At 41.0% G+C, this 20353-nt stretch overlaps 1 pseudogene; it reads left to right on the top strand.

Annotated features, from left to right (window-relative positions):
• The first annotated feature begins 673 nt into the window (after positions 1-673).
• On the top strand, positions 674-1175 carry LOC113837736 (annotated as a pseudogene).
• Positions 1176-20353: the final 19178 nt, after the last annotated feature.

Raw genomic sequence — 20353 nt, 5'->3', positions numbered from 1 at the left:
TCACGCCTTTCTTTTTCTCCCTCTGGGTTGCAGGAAGCACAAGCCCAGAGATTATCCACACCCTTGGACTCAGGATGCAGAGTAAGAACCAATCAATTTAGGCAGAGAAAGGGTCACAGAAGCAGCCCTGCAGAGGAGGGTCAGTCAGGGATCCTCTGCCTGTCAAAATCGCCCCACCCGAAGATGTAGTCTTCCAAAGAAAAGCTGCTCTGCAGAGAAACATCTATCGACAGAGAGAAGTTGCTCTCTCAAAAAGGGTCACCCTGCAGAGAAGGGCCTATCTTCCAAGAGAATCCACTCTGCAGGGAAAGTTCCCTCTGGGGAGAGAGGCCACCCTGCTAAGAAAAAGAGACAGCTCTCTTCAACGAAAGGGAGCACCGAGAAGAAATTTGGTTCTGGAGAGAGTGTGGAGTTTCACCACAGCTACACTGATGAAGAAAGTAACACAGGAGATAATGTGTGGTCTGTGGAGGAAGGTCATCACTCCATGGTGCAAGACTATCATGTAGAGACACGGTCTTCAGGATCCATGCCTACAGCGCCAGTACAAGAGCACATGAAGAATGCTCCAGATAGCAACATTAGCAATTCTACCAGCCAAGTAGCCCAGGTCCCTCATCAGAATATGGCTGGGGCTGTCACTACTGGTCAGCCAATGCAGGCAGTGAATCTGAGAATGGGAGTTGAAGTGAAGTTGCCTCCACAACTAAAAGCATGTCTTGCTGAGGACTGGGACTTGGTAAACAGGTAGAAGCAGTTATTCCAACTCCCTGCTGAGAAGAATGTAGATCACATTCTCGAAAACTATGTGACTTTCTTGAGGTCACATGGAAAGTCTGATAATTCAGAAAATTCCGTTGATGAACTGGTGTATGGAATTAGAGAGTATTTCAACAAAATGCTGGGCACCCAGCTGCTCTACCAGTTTGAACAACCCCAGTATGCCAAAATCCTCCTTGCTTACCCAGATATTCTGATGTCTCAGATTTACGGGGCTCCACACCTCCTGCGATTTTTTTGTGAACATCGGGACTGATTTGGCCCATCCTTCACTTAATAGGCACAGTCTTATGTCAGTGTCCAGCTATATGTGTGGTTTCCTTAATTACCTAGCAGAGAATTCCACTTCTCTGTTTGGTGTGAGCAATTACAAAGTGGCTTCAGGTGCATATTGATTCAAAGCCCTGTGAGGGTCTGCAGACCACACTGTTATGACCTAGAAAATAAACATTTCTATCTTTGCTGACTTAATTGTGTATTTGATGTTCTTCCACACTTTCCAGGTAAAACAGGGATTAATATTTCAGGTTGCTTATTTTTCTGATCAGAAATGAAAATATTAAATGTTCAACAACAAATAAATGTTCACTAAGAATTTGTGTTGCTTATTTGACAATATTGCTTGATTGTCAAATCTACATGCAATCTACTATGCATGATATTCCTAGTGCCAAAGGATAGACATAATGGATATACCCCAAAGACGTGCACACAATTAAAAATATAAAATCTTTTAAAATGTAAAACAGATTGAAGATATTGCTAAGCAGTCCCAGGTTGATTCCTTGGATTCAACAGAGAAAGATGCAGAAAAAGAGGAGGGATTGAGGAGAAGGAAAAGGAGGGAAGGTCATAACATGAAAGGGAAGAGAGCTTTCTAGAGAGGGGAGGAGAAGAAGGAGGATGGAGAGGCAGAGAAGGGGGAGGAGAGGAATAGGTGGAGAAGAACAGGAGGGGAGGGAGAAAAATGAGAGGACATGGAATAGGGCAAAGAGAAATGCGGGAATGAGGAAGACAAGATAGGGGAGCAGAAAGAGGATGAAACTTAAGAGTAGGAGAAGAAAAGGCAGAAGGGAGAAGGAAGAGGGCAGAATGAAAAGAAAGGAGGGAGAAGTGAAGAGAGGAAGGAGAGGAGGGGGGCAGTAGGAGTTGGAGGGGAAGGAGTAATGGGAGGAAGAGGAGGAAAGGGGAGGAGGGGTGGGATGAGAAGCAGTGGGGGAAGATATAAGGAAGACATGAGGGAAAGGAGAAGGATAGGAAAAGGATGGGTGGAGAAGGGAAGAGAGAAAAGTGGAACAGTAGAGAGAGGAGGGGAGCATGAGAAGAGAAGGGGGGAGGAGAAGAAGGAAGAGAGAAGAGAGGTGAGAAGGGGAGAGGGAAAAGAGATGAGTGAAGAGTCTGATGGAGAAGGAAGTGGAGGAAGAGGAGAGGGAGCAGAAGTGGATATGAAGAGAAGAAGCTGAGGAATGAGCGGGAGGAGAGGAGGGGAGGGCAGAAGAAAAAGAGGAGGAAAAGAAGGTGAGGGAGAGGAGAGGGGAAGAAATAAGGAGAGAAAGGAAAAGGATAGAGAAAGGGGTGGAGGAGAAGGAAAGGGAGGAGGGAGAACAGTAGAGGAAGAAGGATAAAGGAAAGAGGGAGGAGGAAAGAGGGAGGAGTGGTAGACGAGTAATGGAATAGAAAGTGGAAGATGAGAAGGGGCAAGGGGGAGGAGAAGGAAAGGGAAGGGGAGGAGAAGGTGGAGGTGAACAGTGCAGCAAGAGGAAGATATGGTGAAGAAGAACGAGGAGGAGGATGAGGAGGAGGATAAGAAGAAGGTAAGGAATAGATGAGGAGGAGAAACTATAGGAGGGGAAGGAGGAGGGAAAAGAGGTGAATAGAGAAAGGAAGGGGTGGAGAAGGAAAGGGGAGAAGGGTAAAAGAAGAACAAGAAGGGGAGGAACAGGGAGAGAGGGAGGAGACAAAACAATCGGAAGAAGAGGGTAAGGAGAACGGGGCAAGGCAGAGAAAAGGGAGACAGGAGAAGGAAGACAAGGAAGAAGAGTAGTAGAAAAGTTGGAAGAACGAGAGGGAGAATCAGGGGATAGAAGGTAGGAGAGGCATGAGGAAGAGGAGAATCGGGAGGAGGGAGCATGCTGGGTTCAAACCCTGGCTTTTTCCAGGCTTGGTTAACAGGGGGAATAGCCTGAGCATGGGCAAAGCCAAAGGCAGTTCCTGAATGGCCATGAGAACAACAGGGGAAAAAGACACCCTGGAGGCTGTGCCAGTGGACAGCTTGTTTATTAGGAGGGGCCGTGGGGCATTTCTACCCTAGGAAGAATGGCCTGTTGGGTCCATGTGTTGGTATGTTGTTGGTTTGGGTAAGAACATCGAGGGTACTTCACACGTACACTCAGAGGCTACAGGGGCCAGAGGAAGATACCTTATGAAGTCACAAGAAATCCAGTTCGGGCTGGTTCAGATGTCGGATAAGAAGCAACCAGTCCCTGTAGCCTTGGAGACCCATGAGCTTATCAGTTGGTATGTGCATTGGGCATATGCACAGGAAACTTAACTGCTTGGGGTCTGCTGGCATCTGGGCATGGGGGTGTGGCAAACACACTCTTGCAGCTCTCAGCATGGGAACATGCAGGGATGTAGGCATGCCTCCACCCCTTAGCTTCATGCTAGCTCTGAAGGAGAGGATGAGAAAAGAAGGGGAAGATGAAGGAAGGCAATAAGGAGGATGGGAAGTTATAGAGGAGTCAGAGGACTGGAGTTAACTTGTAAATTAAAAACACTCTGCTTTTTCATTGGATTTGGTCTCTTGATTGTTTTGGGTGTTCAGAGTCTGGGAATAACATTTGGAGCCTCGTCCGGATCCCCAAATCCCACCATGATCCCCCTTCAACGGTTCCAAAGATTTCATTACTTTTTGTTTTCCCTGGGCAAGTTCCGTTTCCTGTTTCTGTCTGTTGGATCTCTGGTTTCTGTGAAGCCTGCTGTCTGAGGAAGACCTCTTGGAGGTGATCGGATCCCCTGAGCTCTTCTGAAGAGGCTGAGTGGGTCCCTACCTCACACCGTTAATTTGTTGCCTCATCTGTATATACAGCCATCTGTGGGTTTCATCTTCAACCCCTCGGGTGAGTTTCTGTGAGTATCTGTCATATCTGTGTTTGTTGTATCCATGTCTGTGGTATCTGTGTAGTTCTGTGTCTTTTACTTTGGGTCAGCCTGTGAAACAATCTGTATCTGACAGGTCAAAGGACTTTGGTGGATGCACTAGAGGGTCAGACCTTGGAGCCAGGTAATGTCCTGACTCCTTATCTGGGTGGTGATCCCACTGAGGGTCAGATTAACCTGCCATCTGATCTGAGTGGGGGTCAGGTCAAGGATCAGATTAACCTGTTGGGGAGTTCACCTCCATCTGTACTGCCTTTGGTCTGATAGAGCTTCCCTCTGACAGAGAGGGCACAGGCCATCTAAAGAAATGTGACTTGCAAATCTCTGAGTTGGGCCTTTGTCTAAGTGCCGTGTTTGGCTTGTTGTCTTCACTGTACAGACTTTGACTGGACTCAATCTAATATGGGACAGACACCTTCCTCCCCTCTAGATCTCTGCCTGGCCAATTGGAAGGACATACAAGCAGTGGCACAGCTTTAGTACTAACTGACCCCAGAGGGAACCTTTGATTTGTCTCTCACAGGAAAAATCAAGGACGTCATCTATGGAAGACCAGGACACCCCAACCAAATTCCCTGCATCTCTGTGTAGGAAGCTATGGTCCATTATCCTCCCAAAGTGTAACAGGTTTGTACCTTGAAGTAGGAAGGCAAGCCCCAGAAATCTGCCCCCTCTGCCCCTGTCCCCAATCCTTCAATCAGGGACTGAAAAGGAACCCTTCCTCTCATGCCCACCCTATCATTAACCCATGCGTAACATCTGGTTGGTAGGTAAGTGAGCGCACTTTTGTCTTTATCTTGGTCTGACTGTTGCTATGTTGTTGTTTTGTTCTGTGTGTTCAGGTCTCTGAAAAGCTTAAACTGAGAAAAACTGGTAGCTCCTGCCAGGTGGGGCTTGCATACTGCAACAGAGACCACCTGTTAGGAAGGGCTGGCTAACAGCTAGAGAGGGCTAACAGTAAGAGAGGCAGTCACCTCAGTGTTGGGGTACTGGTGGTACTTGGTTGGTTGTCTGTGTCATTGTTATTTTTTCTGTTTACTAACCTCCCTCATTTTCCTGAGAGAGAGAGAGAGAGAGAGAGAGAGAGAGAGAGAGAGAGAGAGAGAGAGAGAGAGAGAGAGAGAGGGGGAGGGAAGGAAGGAGGGAGAGAGAGAGAGAGGGAGAGAGAGAGAAATGAGAGGGAGAGAGAGAGAAGAGAGGGAGAGAGAGGGAGGGAGGGAGGCAGGGAGGGAAGGAGGGAGCCAGGCAAGGTCTGTCTCCCTCTGCTGTTGTCTTGCTCTCTGCTCTGAAACAAGCTGCAATTCTTGCAGGGGGCAGGGATTTTGTGGCAAGGAGTTGATTACCAGAAGTTGATAAACTGCGAATGCTAAAGAGAGAATCTGGGTTAATTGCTATGGCCAGAGAATTTAACAGTGTCCTGCCACCATGCTGTGTGCTGCCTGCTCCTATGCAGGTAAATGGAGTTCCAGTACTGGCCAGGAGGGCTGACCACCTTAACATTTGGCCAAACAGGTTTGGCTTTGTGGCAGGAAGTCACAGCCTATGGGTGCTAGGCCCAGTTGCAACACTGTAGCCAGACTTACCTCCACCAGGGCTGGTCTGGTCTTTCATATCCAAGGGGTTGTAAATATTTGTCATTGTTTAGAGGGGTTGGTTACAAATTATTATTGATTAAATAAAAAAAAAGAAAAAACCCTACTGTTAGTCTCAGATGCTTCATACTAGTACAGGATTTAATATGTTAATGCAAGTTTAGAGTTATGGAAACTACAAGAAGGATTTGGTAAAAGGTTTTATGTTGGCTGAGAAATGAGAGAAAATGTAGGAGACTAAAATAATAAAGAGGGAAAGGGAAAGAGAAATTTCTTAAGTAAAAATGTCTGAGGAATCAGAGGAATGGACTGAAGGTATATAGAAAGTTGTAGAAGGCCAGAGGGGCATGCAGAATATGTTTGCTGTGGTTTCTCATACCTGCAAATAATGATTTTGAAAAAAAAATGGTCAGAAAAGTTAAAAGTTTGGCCATATTAGGTAAATTATGGTTAAAAAGTATTGTCATGTTAAAAAGTTTTGTCTATTTCTAGAGAAAGTTGTTTTGTTGGAAAGTTTTGTCTGTATTTTCTGGTGTGATTGTAAGTCTTGTTGCAAGCATAGAACTGAAACAGAAATGGTTTGGCTATTTTTGCTGTCTAAAGCTGACAGCAGCCAGTCATTTACCTCTGAGCTCTGGTTACTGTATTTGGTTATCAGGAATTCACATTTCTTTCTGACGTAGATACAGTTAAAACTGTTCTTTATTGAAAAGCTGACTCTAGAGTTGGATTATGGCTCTTCCTTCACTAGACCCAGGCATGCTTATTTAAAGCTTTTCCTCTATGTTGTTCTGTCAGTCTGAGACCCTGACACAGTGACAGAGAAGAAAAACACAAAAACAAAAGCAAAACATAAAGGAGAACGACCAAAGGGGGGGGGGAGGACTTGGTTTATGTGAACATTCTCTACTTTAATAAGTACAAGTTTATTTTGTTGGATACGGTTAAGAATATGATAAAAATTAAAACTAGTTAAAAAGTTAAAACTAGTAACATTGAGAATTGATAATTTAAAATCTATGCATAGGTTATTTTAAAAGAACTTTAATGGCATGATTCCAGTTTGAATTGATACCATGTTTTGGTCAGTCACATGCTGGTTGCCATTTTGCTGGAGTTGAAAAGAGACGGTTGTCACAAACTTTAACCACCATCTTGATTGAAGGTTACCACGTAAAGGTGGAATGGGCCTAACTAGGAGGCAACAGCAGATCTCCAAGATATCTTGGATTTTGAGATAGACTTTTATATGAGGAATTCTGTCCTGCCCTCAAAACAAGATTTTTTTTTAAAATAGAATTAATAATGTTAATGCTACACCTCAATGCTTCTATACGCAAGAACGTATCTTGCTTGGGCAGCTAAACTTTGTAATTTAACCCAGGTGGTAATGGTTTTAAAGGCATAAAGGATACTTTATTTTTGATGTTGCAGGAAGACACTGAGAGATTTAAAAACAGTTTTAAAATATTTAAATATATAAGGCCATGGGAAATTTGTGCTTCTAAAATGTTTTTATTGTTAATATTTTCACTTAAATTAAAAAGCTAGAATTTAAGATCACAGCCATAAGCGCCATATGCTAATCAGAAACTAGGAAGTTCATTTCTTGTGATGCAGTAATACAATGACCTAAGTCTGGCAAAGGGCTTGGAGTAGCTTCAAAGTCCATGGGTCTTAATAGTTTGGGAGTAAAAAAACCTTTTTATAAGAATATCCTAGCACCACCTACATGTCAGATGTTTCAAGTGATAACAACAGAAATAACTAAACCTGACAGTGTAATGTAAAGTCCTAGTCTTATGAAAGATGCTAACCTATTGTAAAATGTTAAGAAATACAAGTTACTAGCCATCCTTATAAATGATCAAATTTGTTATTTGTAGTCGTGCTAAGTCCTGATATGATTAATTATAGGGATAAAACTTACTTAGACCCCTGTATATGTTTTCAAAAGTTAAGCTTAAAACAAGTAACTAGAAACAAAGTTGTCTATTCATATTTACCCAGGCAGCCCTCTAATACTTCAGAGATCTGCAGAATATGGCATTTTAAATGTTGATTAAAAAGCTTATAATATCAGACTAAGACTCCCAGATCCTGACAGTGACCGAAGGTCTCCAAAGAAGATTGTGGAGCACCATAATGTCTGCACCTGGATTATGATGATGCTGACCAGTGGGTGAGATGCTCCAGTGCTACACCTGTTGCCAGGACCCAGCCAAGGCTGTTGACAAGCAGCAAGACACTGGAGAATTGATTGCACCACTTTTGCCTAGACAAAATAAGGCCAGCCTTTTCCATGTTTCTCTTCCACAGAGGAAAGAACCTCTTGCCTTATGGGTCTGGAGAAGATGCTGTTCTGAAACTCCTGTCTCCAACACTATAGAGACTTGGGTATGGCCAACTGTGTATGGATGGGTCACGTCATCTTTAATAAGTTCAGAAGCTGCTTGGATTTTATACTCAGATCTCTGGTAGTGTTGATGTTAGGCTTGCTATAACTTTGTCAACTTGGCAGCATCAGGCAACCAGATCCCTCCTCAAGGCTGTAGTCATCTTGGTAGCTCATTTTACACATAAAAATCAAGCCTTAATATGGCTGCTAAAAAGGGGCCATAAATAATGTAACATGGAATGACTTGACAAAGAAGGCTAAAGTCAACTCTTTATTCCTTCTGCTGATGGAGAAATCTCCAGGTCACCACATTCTGACAGCATTAAGTATATTTCTTAACATAATTCTATTTAAAAATAGATTGGTTGTTTAGAGACATAATTTGTAAAGCAAGACAACCAAATTAAATGAGCTTTTCTTCTTTCTTAGGAAACATCCACAGGCAACACTGTCAAAGCCCTTATATTCCTTGTAGGCTTCAAGGTGAGAGCGCAGGCTTTGGCCCTGGAGCCCTCTATCTATCTGGGTGGAGACTGGATTATATTCCCAAAGCACCACAGGAAAGTCCAGGTTGGAGAGAACCTCCTTCATTTACATCATCTTCTCCTAAAGAACCTAAAGGCTTGGGATATCACGTAATAGAACCATTTGTTGACTCTAGAGATATAAAAGCAGCTGTGAATGATCGCTCTTGCATATTCTGGATGATTTCTCAAAGCTGTGAGTTTGATGACAGAGTATCTATCTGGTATCCTCTTGTAATGAGGGAACATGGGTAGTTAGAGTATAGACCCTGAAATGGCTTTTCCTAATTGAAAGCATCCAATGCCACAGTAAAGGAAACAGCCAATGGAAGTAGCATATGGGTCCCATACCAGTTGGGTGGTAGGCTTAGGTACAAGGTTCCCCTGTTCACAGCATCGTCTTATGTCCATTCAGGAGACATTCAGGATTCGTTGAGACATCTGCTATCTGCCTCTCTGTTATCTGAGACATTTAGAATGTGGTTGCAGACTCTGAGACCCTTCACTGGGTAAGAGAATCTATCCCCCTGTTATGTGAGACACGAAGAGAAATTTACCTGTAAGACAAAGAGGAGTGTTCTTTTTTTTTTTTTTTTTTTGGTTTAGCCTTCGTGGCCAGAGCTGGTCAGACCTGTGCACCCAGAGGCAGAAGCAGGAGGCTTCTGGCAGGTCATACTTTCAATGCATCCTTATCTTTTACTGAGCTAGCATGCAACTTACACTGGTGGGATGATGCTCCTACAAAGGGAACTTGTGCTCCATCCAAGGGAACTGTTTGAGCTGGAACTTTACAGTAATTCAAGTGTACTGTAATTTAGCACATTTTTCACGCATTAAGTCTTATAAACTATATATGTATACATATATATGTATATATATAAATCATATATATATATATGATTTAGAATATTACTTTACAGTAAACAATTTTTTTGTTTTACTTGATTTAGGCTTAATAGTGACACCTCGGCACTCTATGGGGCCTCTGGTATTAGATCAATATTTTTCCCTGGTGTAAGAAGGGACTTTGAGAGCCCATCCTACGTGAAGGGAGGCTCTCTCAGCCTGGACACATGATGGAGGGTCTAGGCATGGCCCAGGATGATGTTGTGGAGTTTGGGGAGCCCCGGTGGAGGGCCCTACCCTCTATGGGAGTGGAGGGGGAAGAGGAGAGGGGGCTAGTGGGAGGTTAGGGGAAGGGGAGAGAGAGGGAGAAGGGGTTGACATATGAAGCAAGCTTGTTCCTAACTTGAACTAATAAAAAAATGAATAAAAAATAGTGACAACATATACAGAATACAGCATGATGGGATATAAAAATCAGTCTCTCCCACCAAGCTTGGCCCTGTAAATGAATTACATTTGTAGTGAGAAAGATTGACCAATAATTTGTGTATCTTAATTGTCTTTAACAGTTTATAATCAACTATTAACTTTAACATAAGATTAGGATTTTATAATTTTCCATGTTAAGTCTGAACTTAAGAAATATAATTCTTAAATTAAGATCCTTTGGTATCAAAAGAAACTTAAACATAAATACAGTTCACAGAGAGACTGGGGACCTCATTTTACTAATCCTTTTATAATGTACTTTTACAAAATGCCAGTATTTTATATGCCTCAGTTTCAAAACAAACCATCTTGAAAGCCTGGTGTTGCCTCCTTAGTTTAGTAAAAGGGAGATACAATGATAAGCAGAGGGCACAGTGAGTACTGCCTAAATTAATTTATGTCATGTGGTTGGTCACGGTAACCACAATGGTGATGAAGTCACATGGCATGCCCATTCTTTAACCTTAGTAACCACATGGCTGTTATATGATCCAAGATGAGTGTAGGTCATCAGCCAAGATGGTGGCAAGCCACATGATACTCCAAGGTGAGCCCATCTGGCACATACTCTTTTCCTGTACAATAATTGAGTCCAAGTTACATGCTAGAATGCTGCTATAGGGAATTTACCATACTCAATGAATTTACAAAAACTTAAAGTTTCAAAAGAAGCTCTCAAGATAGTTAACAAGGAAGGGTGGTGGTGGTGGCAGTGCATGCCTTAAATCCCAGCAGGCAGGTATCTGTGAGTTTGAAGCCAGTCTGGTCTACAGAGGAAGTTCCAAGACAAGCTCCAAGTTTCACAGAGAAACCCTATCCCTAAAAACAGAAACCAAAACAAACAAACAAACAAACAAACAAAAAGACATTAAAACAAGGAAAACGAGGGGGGGTTATTTAGAGTTAAACATTGTGCCTTTTCCTGTGCTGTTCTGTTTTGCTCTCATTTTCCCTGTCACAGATCAGGTAGACAGTCTGATTCAGTACAGAGACTTTAGTGGGAACTTTTGAACAAACATGCCTGACTCTGGATCACATGGACCAAAATCCAACTCCAGGACTGCCTTGAGAAGACAGCAGAGTAGAACAGCAGGAAACAATTTTTCAGTATTGTCCATATCCAAAAGACATTTAAATGTCTGTAAATTGAACCCAGTAATCTACATAACCAGTTGGTATATGTCTACAGATGGGAGCAGACAACCTGAAATGCTTTTACCTCTTAGCTGTTAAAGATACAGGCATGATTTTCCACTCTTGGAGAGGCAGAAACACAAGTAGGCTAAAAATAATAAGACAAAGGACTTCTATAAAGACATAAGTTCAGAGGCCAAGCAGAAGAGATAGACATTCTGGCTCTAAATGTGGTGGTAAACTAGAGCCTTGAGAAAGAGTTAAGAGACCTAGGAGTTTTATGTGGGAGGGGGCCTCAGACCATGGTACCATTGTATCTTATGAGTTATCTAAATCAGTTTACGTATTATAAATCCTTTAATTTCTTTTCTGAAGTTGAAAGCTTACCTGGGTGAGGTCTTGCCCTGAGATCACCACTCTCTTTATTCCATTTGGCAGCAGGCTTTTCTTTAAGCTTTTTATCTCCTTGAGCACTGGACTTAACTTTATTACAATTCCTAGTGAACCTTTTTCTCAAACTGTACATTTTGCATATTTTGTTACTCTACTTGCTCCTTTTCATTGTAGATATCAATAGAAGTTATCACTAATAACCACTTGACGCATTGAATAATAGTCTTTCTTGAAATCTCTTCTGCCAGGGCGATTAATCCAGAACTCACGTAGATTTTCTAGGACAAGGACAAAAAGCAGTCACAATCATTGCCAAGATATAACAAGACTACTCCAAGAAGGCCACTTCTCCTAAACTTTCCCAAACAGTCTACTGACTGATGACTAAGTGTTCAAATATATGAGAACATGGGAGGGGAAATCTCATTTAAATCACCACACCTGGGGATTCTGACTCTTGGTTCAGATCCAGCTTGGCTTTTCCCTGATGACCCTCTCAGTCTTGCCTTCTAGCCCTTCTCCATCCCTTTATGTCATCCACAGATACCTAGAAACACTTTCTACCAGGGACCCCAGTGGCCACACCGGGCTGAGATTTTTCATTATTCTTCCTGCCCTTCCTTGGTCTCTGTCCAGACTTATTCGTAGTCCTGCAGCAGCTGGCTTGTAATAGGCCCTTCTCCATCCAACTCTATTCATTGAAGACACCAACACTTGCTTCAGACCCATGGTTCCCTTATACCTTTCAACACTGTTACAGACAGATTCTTTGTTCTACAGCAACCTCCTTGTAGGGGACACTCCTCCCAACACATCTCCAGCTCCCTGGGGATCCCACATCTCTATTTGGAAAAGGTCCCTCTTTCTCCTTCCTCCATCCCCTGTCAGCCTTTCCTCCTAGCCCATCTTCATTCTTTTCTGTTACACACAGAATTGTAGATACACTCTCTACCAGGGACTCTGCAACTACCACAGCTGCCTAGGATCCAGAGAGGGCACCAAGAGTCAAACAGAACACCTACTGAATGAAGACAAGACCAGATATCAACAGCCAGAGACACCTAAATCATCATAACTTCAGTTGCATAGACACCAGCAGAAGATCACAAACACAAACAGCCAAGACAGCATGCTTCTGTCAGAGAAATGCAATATTGCTGAAGCACAAGACAAAAATCTTCAAAATAGCAATTATGAATATATTTAAGAATCTTAAAGATGATATGGACAAATTCACTTAATTTGGTTGTTTCTTACAGTTAGTTCTAGATTTCCCACAGGAAAAAAAAGAAAAACCAACAAAAGCCAGGCATTGGTGGCACACGCCTTTAATCCCAGCACTCGGGAGGCAGAGGCAGGCAGATCTCTGTGAGTTCAAGGTCAGCCTGGTCTCCAGAGCGAGTGCCAGGATAGGCTCCAAAGCTACACAGAGAAAGCCTGTCTTGAAAAACCAAAAAAAAAAAAAAGAAAGATAAATTTCCCACAGAAACAAAGGTATCAGAAGCCTCATCAGTACTTTGTTGTTTCTTGACAAAAGGAAAACTCTAAAAATTAATTTACTCAAAACATGAAAGGCAATGAACATTATACCTTAAACGTTATTTGTGTTTATGTGCATGTGTGTGTACATGTATTGTGTGATTACATTTGGAGGACAGTGGTCAATATCAAGGGTCATTTTCTCTTATTATTCTCCACCCTAAATTTTTTGAGGCGGGGTCTCAGATTGAACTTAGAACTCAAGCATTCAGCAACACTAGCTGGCTAGTGAGCTATGGAGAGCTTCCTTCTCTTCCTTTGACACAATTACAGATGTGTCTCACCATGTTCAACATTTTATATGGGTGCTGGAGATATGAACTCAGTCCTCATGCTTATGTGCTAAGTACTTCACTCACTGAACCATCTCTCTAGCTCTGTCACTTAGACTATGGAGAAAATATAATCTCCATTGGCTAGCAACTTAGACAAAAACACACATCAATAATTTTCAAGACAGTTTTATTTTTACTTTACCAAAAAATTGAAATTAACTTACCTATGAAAGGTTTACCTAAATCAACTAAAAGCCACTTTGGCTAGTTTAACTGCTTTAATTTATGTAAGCACACACTTAAGTGTAAGCTGATTTGATACCATACAAATAATATAAAACAGAAACACAGATAGACATAACACAATAAATGAGCACACAAAACATGTATAATATTAGTCAAAACCTACAAAGATTTTATAATTTTTGGTTAGATTCATCAATTCCTATTTATATTTTTTTGGTCTGGTTTGGTTGCTGTTACAGAGTTACATATCTTTTAATAATGTTGGCCTTTATGGTCTTTATAATGGATACATAGTTAGTTTTCAATGCCTGAAAAAACAGTCAAAATAAAACTTAAGAATTGTTAATTTAGCAAATCAAAACAACTGTGAGGTACCATCTTTCATCCTGTCAGAATGGCTAAAATAAAAAACACCAAGGACAGTTTATGCTGGAGAGGATGTGGAGAAAGGGGAACACTCCTCCACTGCTGGTGCGAGTGCAAACTTGCACAGCCACTTTGGAAAACAGTATGGTGGTTCCTCAGGGAAATGGGAATCAGTTTACCTCAAGATCCAGCAGTTGCACTCTTAGGCATATACCTAAAAGATGCACATTCATACAACAAGGACATCTGTTCAACCATGTTCATAGCAGCATTATTTGTAATAGCCAGAACCTGTAAGCAACCTAGATGCCCCTCAACTGAAGAATGGATAAAGAAAATGTGGTACATTGACACAGTGTACTCAGTAGAAAAAAACAATGGAATCTTGAAATTCTAAGGCAAATGGATGGAACTAGAAGAAACCATCCTGAGTGTGGTAACCCAGTTACAAAAAGACAAACATGGTATGCACTCACTCATATATGGATTGTAGTCATAGAGCAAAGGATAACCAGCCTACAACCCACACCTCCAGAAAAGCTAGGAAACAAGGAGGACCCTAAGAGAAACATACAGGGCCCCCTGGAGAAGGGGAAAGGGACAAGATCTCCTGAACAAATTGGGAGCATTGAGGAGGGGGGAGGGAGCTAGGAGGAAAAGAAGGGGAGAAGAGGAGGGGGTGAAGGACATGAGGGAGCAGGAAATTTGAGTCAAGGAAGAATAGAGGAGAGCAAGAAAAGAGATATCATAATACAGGGAGCCATTATAGGTTTAAAGAGAAATCTGGCACTAGGAAAATGTCCAGATATCCACAAGGATGACCCCAACTAACAATCTAAGCAATAGTGGAGAGGCTACCTTAAATGCCCTTCCCCTATAATGAGATGGATGACTCCCTTATATGCCATCCTAGAGTCTTCATCCAGTAGCTGATGAAAGCAGAAGTAGACACCCACAGCTAAGCACTGAGGCAATCTCCGGGAATCCAGTTGTAGAGAGGGAGGAGTGATGACCAAAGGGGTCAAGACCATGCTGGAGAATGATGGGGGAAGTCCTGTGTATATGTCTGTCTTATCGGTTAATGAATAAAACACTGTTGGCCAATAGGGAAGATAGGCTGGACTAGGAGAGTAGGGGGATTCTGGGAAATGTAGTAGAGAGAGGTTGCCATGTGATTCCAGGAAGAAAGGATGAAAGGCCGGAATCTTCGGTAAAATAAGTCCTTATAAAAATATAGTGATTAGTAGTTATGGTTGATAATTAAGGCTGAGCTAGCAAATAAGAAATCCTAGTCATTGGCCAGCAGCATTGTATCTAATGTAAGACTTTGTATGTTATTTGGGGGCCCTAACTTGGCAACAGAACCCAGGCAGACGGTTGTCAGAGTTATCATTACAGGAGAAACCCACAGAAACAGCTGACCTGACCAAGTGAGAGCACATAAACCTCAGTTGTAAACCTTGAGAACCAGCACTGGACTGAACCAAGCCCTCTGAATGTGGGTGCCAGTTAGGAGGCCTGAGCAGTGTATGGAACTCTGACAGTGGAACCAGTGTTTAACCCTAGTATACAAATGCACTTTGTGAGCCCATTCTACCAAGAGTGATACTCTCTCAGTACATATGCACAGAGGAGGGCCTAGACCCTGCCCCAAATGATATGACAGACTTTGAAGCTCCCCGATGGAAGGCCTCACCCTCTCTGGGGAGTGGATGGGGTGGGGTAGAGTTATCGGTGGGGGGCAAGGGAGGATAGGAGGGAGAGGAAACTGTGATTGATATGTAAAATAAGATTGTTTCTAATTAAATAAATTAAAAAATCAAAATAAACTGATTTACAAATAAATAAATATTTTTTTCTACTAACTACAATAGTCCCAGTCAGAAGGCCAAGCCATAAATAAACATGTGGACCTTTAGGGAACATATAAGATCAAAACTACAGCATCCACTAATTCTACTTCTTGAAAAAATTATGCTAAAACAATAACAAAGACATACATACAAATGTCTAACTTATAAGAATGGTCATAGAAATATTAGTGCTGAATGTTTGTGAATATAAATTTACAAATACAAAACCATTAAAAATAACATGCTTTTTGAATTAGAAATCATTTTCTTAAATGTTCAATGAGGGGAATATAATGATGGATAATTTATAATTATATAACAATGTATAATTTTAAACACATAAAGCAGGGATGGGGTGGTATTGCTGGTCTAATTCCAGATTTGAGAAAAGGAAAAAATAAAAAGACAAGACACACATTTGTGTAAAAGTGAAAGTGTATATGTAGAACAAGTCTAGATGGAAACATAATGGAATATTAGCAGGCAGTTTCAACTGATATTTTTATTTTCTTTTTCATGTGGTTTCTATATGTCCATGCTTTCTCCAATGAGCCTACTGGAGATACTTAAACACATATTTTTAAACATTTAAAGGCTACATAATAAAATTGACAGTGATCCAGTGGTCTGATGATCTCGTTTTACAAATACTTTGACATGCAAACCATTATCATATTTCTCTCTGGCCAACTTGTAATTCATGCTGGTCTCATCTGGAAAATCTTCCTTGCTCTGAAAATCTTACACTTGCCTTTAGCCAATAGCAATAAGATCTGACTGACCTGACCTGACCTGAGCTGAGCTGAGCTGATATGAGGTTGCCTCCAAGTTCAACCAGTTATAACAAATGGAATTTATAACATTATTCAGCAAAGTCCCTTTTTCTGTCCTAATACAATACTTGCTACCGTTGAACTACTATCTACATTACCAAATTATGTTGATAATTTCAGTCTAATTGTGAAAATACCTATTGATTGCAACATACTATGTCTGATAATGCTAATACTTAATCCACTGGTTGTTGTTGCTTCTGCACTTAGAATTCTACTCTCAGAGTGACACTGTACCAAGTACCCTGGGAATTCAGGATGGGAGATTAGCTACTGAGTTCTAATACCAATCCAGTGGCAAGGAATGACTTCTGAACCCAACACAGTCTAGTCCCACTAGAACATTAAAAAATTTCAACTGAAAAATATGGGTTAATTTAAATAATTTAATTACTGGCCTAATTCTAGGTATTTAAGTCCTGTAGACAGAAGTTTACTGTTATTCCTTTTCCTGCTGCCATTTAGTCCCAAATAAGCACACAGAGACTTATATTAATTAAAAATTGTTTGGACAATGTCTCAGGCTTCTTATTGGATAGTTGTCTCTTAATTATTAACCCATTTCTATTAAATTAAGTATTCCCACATGGTCTTTGCTTACCAGATCTGTCACTCCTTCAGCGGCTACATGGCATCTCTCTGGCAGCACCTCTCTGCATCCTCTCCCCAGAATTCTCCTCATCTGGTAGCCCTGCCTATACTTCCTGCCTGGCTACTGGCCAATCAGTGTTTTATTCATCAACCAATAAGAGAAACATGTCCCTTATATATCACATGTTCTGCTCATACACTTTGATTTTACATTTGTCACATGTATTAATCAGGGTTGTTATGAAGAAATGCAATGACCATAACAACTCTTTATAAAGAGTAGACATTCCCCCATCATAGGGACATTGCAGAAACATGAAAATCAAGGCAACATGACTCATCAAAAAATCAGCACTTCCACAGTAATGGTTTCCAATAAGAGGGAATTGGATAAAACCCCAAAGAGTTTGAAAGAATAACAATAAAAATGCGCAAATAACTCCCTGATTTATTTTTTAAAAATACAAATGAACAGCTTAATAAAATAAGGACATCAATTCAGAGTATGAAACAGGAAAGCCATCAGAGAGATACTGAAAAAGAAACACATTTTAAAAATGTAAAACTCAATGAGTCAAATGAGAAAAATTAGTGGATAATCTTACCAATAGAAAGGATCAAGTTGAAGATGGAATATTGTGGCTTGAAAGATAATTAGATGGATTAGAACATTCAGTGATGTGGTGGTTTGAATAAGAATAGCCCCCATAGGACCATATATTTGAATGCTTAGTCACCAGGGAGTGGTACTATTTGAAAGGATTACAAGGATCAGGAGGTGTGGCCTTGTTGGAGGAAGTGCATTATTGGGGTGAGTTTTCAGGATTCATAAACCCATGTCAGGCCTAATCTCTCTCTCTCTACTGTTGCCTGTGAATCAGGATGGTGGACCAAGCCTCTGAAACTGTAAGTAAGCCCCCAATTATATGCTTTCCTTTATAAAGAGTTGCTGGGGTCATGGTGTCTCTTCATAGCAACCCTGATTAATACAGGTGACAAATATAAAATCAGAGTGTATGAGCAGAACATAAGATATCTAGGGGACACAAAATAACTTGTCCATAGAAGGGGAAAGGCTCAAAGATAAAGACATAATATCATAAATAAAATCATAGCAGAAAAATACCCAAAATTCAAGAAAGAGATGTTAACCAAGAAGAAGAGGCAATTACACTCTTAAACAGTAAAGACCAGAAAACAACTTCCCCATGTCTTATCATGTCTTATAGTAGTTAAAATTCGGAGAATTAAAGAACAAAAAGAGGACAACAAAAAGTTCATGAAACATCAAGTCACAAATGAAGGCAAAACCATCAGAATGATGGTATATTTCTCAACAGAAACTCAAAAAGCCAGAAGGACACAACAGAATGATCTATTTTAATCTATAAAACACAATAACTGCTGAATCAATTACTACATCCAGAAAAGCTATCTTTGATAATTGAAAGAGAAAGAAAACCTTTCTATAAATAAATGCTGACTAAAATAATTTAACTAAAGGGAAAGTCACTGAAGAGAAAGACAAATACATCCACGAAGGTAGAGGACTAAATATGCTGTGCTAGAATATTATGTGAATGAGCTGTTATGCCCAAGTCTCGAAGATCCCCAAAGACCACTAGGGAGGAAGACCCACCGAACTACAAAAGCAAGGTGTATTGTTTTATCCAACCATGACAGGGACTTTGCCTAGCTAGCTGATGCAGCAGCAACCAGAGGAAGTGAAATCCTTGTCTACTGCTGAGATTTTTTAAAGGACAAAACTACAGGGTTACATCAGCGGGAGAGGAGAGGTACAGTTGGTTCCCGATTGGTTGGCAATTGAGGAACAATTAGGGGAATTTCTCAGAGTCAGGGCAACTGGTTTCTTAACATTTTTGATTGGTTGGCTACAGATGGGAACATTTGGTGGTTTCTATGGCTTTGTTTGTTACTTGCAGGTAACCTGTTCTCATTGGTTGGTGCTAGGAGGGAGCATTCTGTGGTTTATATGGCTTTGTCTGCCTCTTGGAGGTGATTTTTTGTTAAACACAGTTTCCAAGCCCTAACTAACTTTAACAGGGAGGTTGTCTGGAGTTTTTGTGTTTAGTTTTGGCCCTTCATATCTGTTTCTTGCAGGTGGCCTGTTGCTCACAACACAGTCTCTAAAAACTAAGTCTCCTAGAGACTAAGGGGGGGTGGACTGGGTTTTTTCTGAAAGCTTGGACCCTTTTTGAGTTTAGTTTTCCCTTTCAGAGCAAGGATTAGCAAAGTCTTATTAAAACAACAAAATGACAGGTACTGGTGCATATCATTCCATAATACCTCTGGATGCTGACAGTCTCCATTTTCCAATTAGAAGATAAACACTAGAACACTGGATTCTAAAATGTACCTCACTGACAAAGAAAAACACAGCCTTAGACTGAAAGGATGGAAAATGGTATTCCAAGCAGACAGAACTAGAGAACAAGTAGGTATGGTTATCACAATGTTTAATTAAGTATAGTTGGAAGCACAATTAGTAAGAAGAGGTTAAAAAGGTCATTTCATATTCAAGAAATAATTATCAAGAGGATACTACAATTCTAAATATAAGTACACCCAGTTTTATAAAGCAAATTCCATTGGATGAATTGTTATATATTGACATATAGTGAGTGACTTTAATATTAAACTCTCACCAATGCACAAGTCATCCAGGCACAAAATCAACAAAGAGACATCAGAGTTAATTTAGATGATAAATCACATCGACTTAACAGACATCTATAATAAAATCTGATCCATAGTCTGTATGGATAAGATATCTTTATTCAGATAAGCACCAGCAAAATGCAAGCCAGAGTGTGCCCAAGGCATCAAGGCAGTGAGACAAGGGAGAAGGAGCCTCTCCCATGTGCTTGCAGCCCCTTAAGAGCCCATCCTGCATCATCCTGAACTCACCTTGACCATGCCCTAATAGGCATGGTTAGACACACCTGTAGCCAGCCTCTAACAGGCATGACTTACTGTCCCCTACAATTCCCCTTTTAGTCTAAAAGAGGATTAAAATGTAACAGTGTAAAGTATCCAAAATTAACAATCATAAAGGTGAAATTAAAGAGGATACAATAATCTGCTATTGCACATCCTAAACATGTCTATTTCAGCTAAGCCATAAAGCCATCTGAAAGAGGTGTCCAAACCTGAACACCTCCTTCAAATCCCAACCCTGAACAATAAGAAAGTTATTTCTAACTAGGCTTACACTACCCTAATAGACAATAATGGGGGACGGGGGTGTAGCATTCTCTGTCCCGTCCCGCGGGTCAGTCATTCAGGGTTCCAGAGGGGGGCTGCCTGAAAGAGTC

Source organism: Cricetulus griseus, chromosome X (assembly GCF_003668045.3).
Source record: "Cricetulus griseus strain 17A/GY chromosome X, alternate assembly CriGri-PICRH-1.0, whole genome shotgun sequence".
Taxonomy (NCBI): domain Eukaryota; kingdom Metazoa; phylum Chordata; class Mammalia; order Rodentia; family Cricetidae; genus Cricetulus; species Cricetulus griseus.
The sequence above is the reverse complement of the archived record's forward strand: the minus strand, read 5'-3'. Positions and strand labels throughout refer to the sequence as shown.